Source organism: Schistocerca nitens, chromosome 6, assembly GCF_023898315.1.
Source record: "Schistocerca nitens isolate TAMUIC-IGC-003100 chromosome 6, iqSchNite1.1, whole genome shotgun sequence".
NCBI lineage: Eukaryota > Metazoa > Arthropoda > Insecta > Orthoptera > Acrididae > Schistocerca > Schistocerca nitens.
Genome location: NC_064619.1, coordinates 211,903,862 through 211,907,205, shown reverse-complemented (window position 1 = coordinate 211,907,205; position 3,344 = coordinate 211,903,862). Strand labels below are relative to the sequence as shown.

The window sequence follows — 3,344 nt, the reverse complement described above, 5'->3', positions numbered from 1 at the left end:
CGTCTCCTACCTTCCAGTGAGTGCCGGGCGTGAGTCGTGCTTCGGTAGCTCAGTTGGTAGAGCACTTGCCCGCGAAAGGCAAAGGTCCCGAGTTCGAGTCTCGGTCGGGCACACAGTTTTAATCTGCCAGGAAGTTTCATATCAGCGCACACTCCGCTGCAGAGTGAAAATCTCATTCTGGAAACGAACATTTACATTTTTATTTGTAATGACGTAAGTGTGTGTTTCTTCAGAATCGTAAATACCCGAAAGTTACTCACAGACTGTTTTGAAATTTTGATACAACATTGCGTTTAAATAAGCGCTTGTTTTTATAAACCCACTGGAGTGTCATATGATATATATGGTAATATAAATGGGATACATGTAAGTTATTAATAGCTCAAAAATTATTAGTTGTACATAACCGAAAATGGGCTATAATTAGCAGTTAAACAAATAGCCCTTTCCAGGAACTGTGTTTTTATTACAGTCTTATTTTGAATTTCTTTGCTTTGAGCGAAGAGAACTCATTAATTTTATCATCGAAGTCAATTTTAGCATCTATGTTGTATCGCATCGACAAGATAATTCAACTTGACAATCTGCTTTCATCCATATTCCATTGTAAGTAGCTTTTTATCATATTTAATTTTCTGAAACTGTGTTCACAAGAGGGTGACGTCACTGTTATTGCAATTTAAATACGAAGCCGTGTTAATGGTCTTCGTCAGTTCTTTGACCAGGAACTTGAAGGCAGCTATTTCATTACCTACCTCCGCTATTATCGATATCTCTGCTACATTTGGCTTATCTACATGCTTTTCAGGATAAGACACAGAGCTTTCATTTAAGGCATTTCGCATAAGAAACTGAAGTCAGATGGAATGGTGTGATATATTTCATACCTGTTTTCCATTCCACTTATTATTCTATCAGTTACGCTGAAGTAGCACTCCGTCTTCAGGCCACAAGTGGCCCATCGGGACCACCCGACCGCCGTGTCATCCTCAATTGAGGATGCGGATAGGAGGGGCGTGTGGTCAGCACACCGCTCTCCCGGTCGTTTTGATGGTTTTCTATGACCGGAGCCGCTACTATTCGGTCGAGTAGCTCCTCAATTGGCATCACGAGGCTGAGTGCACCCCGAAAAATGGCAACAGCGCATGGCGCCTGGATGGTCACCCATTCAAGTGCCGGCCACGCCCGACAGCGCTTAACTCCGGTGATCTGACGGGAACCGGTGTATCCACTGCGGCAAGGCCGTTGCCGGTAGTTACGCTGAAGGGCTCTACCTCAAACAGTTTCTCAGCACACATCAAACGTGCGTCGCACTCAGCCATCTGTCCAGCCACGTTCTTAATCTTTCTCAATCTTATAACAGCAAAACTGCTTTGGAAGGGGGTAGGATCATAAACATCTTTGGCATTCTTCACGAACCTGTTTATTGTTTTTCGCCAAACCAGACATACAAGTGAAAAGTACATCAAGGGGAGCACTCTTTCACTGCAGAGATTTGTTCAAAGATGGTTCAAATGGCTCTGAGCACTATGGGACTTAACATCTGTGGTCATCAGTCCCCTAGAACTTAGAACTACTTAAACCTAACTAACCTAAGGACACCACACACATCCATGCCCGAGGCAGGATTCGAACCTGCGACCGTAGCGGTCACGCGGTTCCAGACTGAAGCGCCTAGAACCGCACGGCCACACCGGCCGGCAGAGATCTGTTAGTGTAGTCTTATTTCATGAACACATAAAAGGCACTCAAAATCGTAACCAGTTTCTCTGAAAAGGATTATAGCACCAGCTGCTGTTACAGTGACCCATTTGTCTCTATCGGTTATATCGTGAAATATATTGTATTGTAAGTAGAGGAGCACTAACAGCAGAGTGGGTCGGTCTGGAGAGATCATTGGCTTCGGATAGTTATTAGGTGTCATCTTAGTAACAGATGTACCAGGAAAAAAAACGCATGAAATCGTCGCAAGGAATCACTCGCGAGATCCATAGTGCTGCCAGCAGTGCAGCAAGTACAATGACTGTGCATAGGGAGTCGAAAAGAATGTGGTGCAGTTGATTAGAAGCCCCTTATAAGCCACAAATTTCTGCAGTCAGTAAATGTAAATGTCGTGTGACTAGGGCCTCCCGTCGGGTAGACCGTTCGCCGGGTGCAAGTCTTTCAAGTTGATGGCACTTCGGCGACTTGCGCGTCAATGGGGATGAAATGATGATGATTAGGAGAACACAACACCCAGTCCCTGAGCGGAGAAATCCTCCGACCCAGCCGGGAATCGAACCCGGGCCCTTAGGATTGTTGTTAAGCGACGCTTCAGGTGACGTAAAGACCGACGTAGCTGGGCAGTGGATGACTGAAAACGAGTGATTTAGAGGGATGTATCACGTTGTACCCAGTCGCAATCCGATGGAAGGGTTTGGGTTTGGCGAATGTCTGGAGAAGTGACCTGCCATCACGTGTAGTACCAGTGGTGAAGTAGGCAAGATGTGGTTACAGCATGCGAGCGTTTTCCGAGCAGAAGGATAGGAACAGGATTGCGCACTGCGTGCAGTAGAGGAACAGTTCGGAAACGACTTACATTTACATCTACATTGGTACTCTGCAAATCACATTTAAGTGCCCAGCAGAGGGTTCATCGAACCACCTTCACAATTATCTATTATTCCAATCCCGTACAGCGCACGGAAACAACAAACACCTATATCTTTCCCTGTGAGCTCTGCTTTCCTTTATTTTATCATGGTAATCGTCTCTCCCTATGTAGGTCGGTGCCAACAAAATATTTTCGCATTCGGAGGAGAAGGCAACGAAAAACGCCTTTGTTTTGAAGATGTCCACCCCGAATCCTGTATCATTTCTGTGGCACTCTCTCCCCTATTTCGCGATAGTACAAAACGTGCTGCCCTTCTTTGAACTTTTCGGATGTACTCCGTCAATCATATCTGATAACGATCCCGCACCGCACAGCAGTATTCTAAAAGAGGACGGACAAGCTTAGTGTGGGCAGTCTCCTTAGTAGATCTGTTACATTTTCTGTGTTATGCCAATAAAACGCAGTCTTTCGTTAGCCTTCCCCACATCATTTTCTATGTGTTCCTTCCAATTCAGTTGTTCATAACTGTAACTCCTAGGTATTTCGTTGAATTTGCGGCTTTTAGATTTGACTGATTTATCGTGTAACCGAAGTTTAACGGATTCCTTTTAGCACTCATGTGGATGACTTCAAACTTTTCGTTATTTAGGGTTAATAGCCAATTTTCGCACCATACAGATATCTTTTCTAAATCGTTTTGCAGTCTTTTTTGATCTTCTGATGACTTTATTAATCGATAAACGACAGCGTC

At 44.5% G+C, this 3,344-nt stretch overlaps 1 pseudogene; it reads right to left on the bottom strand.

The window, feature by feature from the left end:
- Positions 1–1,133: 1,133 nt before the first annotated feature.
- Positions 1,134–1,250, bottom strand: LOC126263888 (5S ribosomal RNA; annotated as a pseudogene).
- Positions 1,251–3,344: the final 2,094 nt, after the last annotated feature.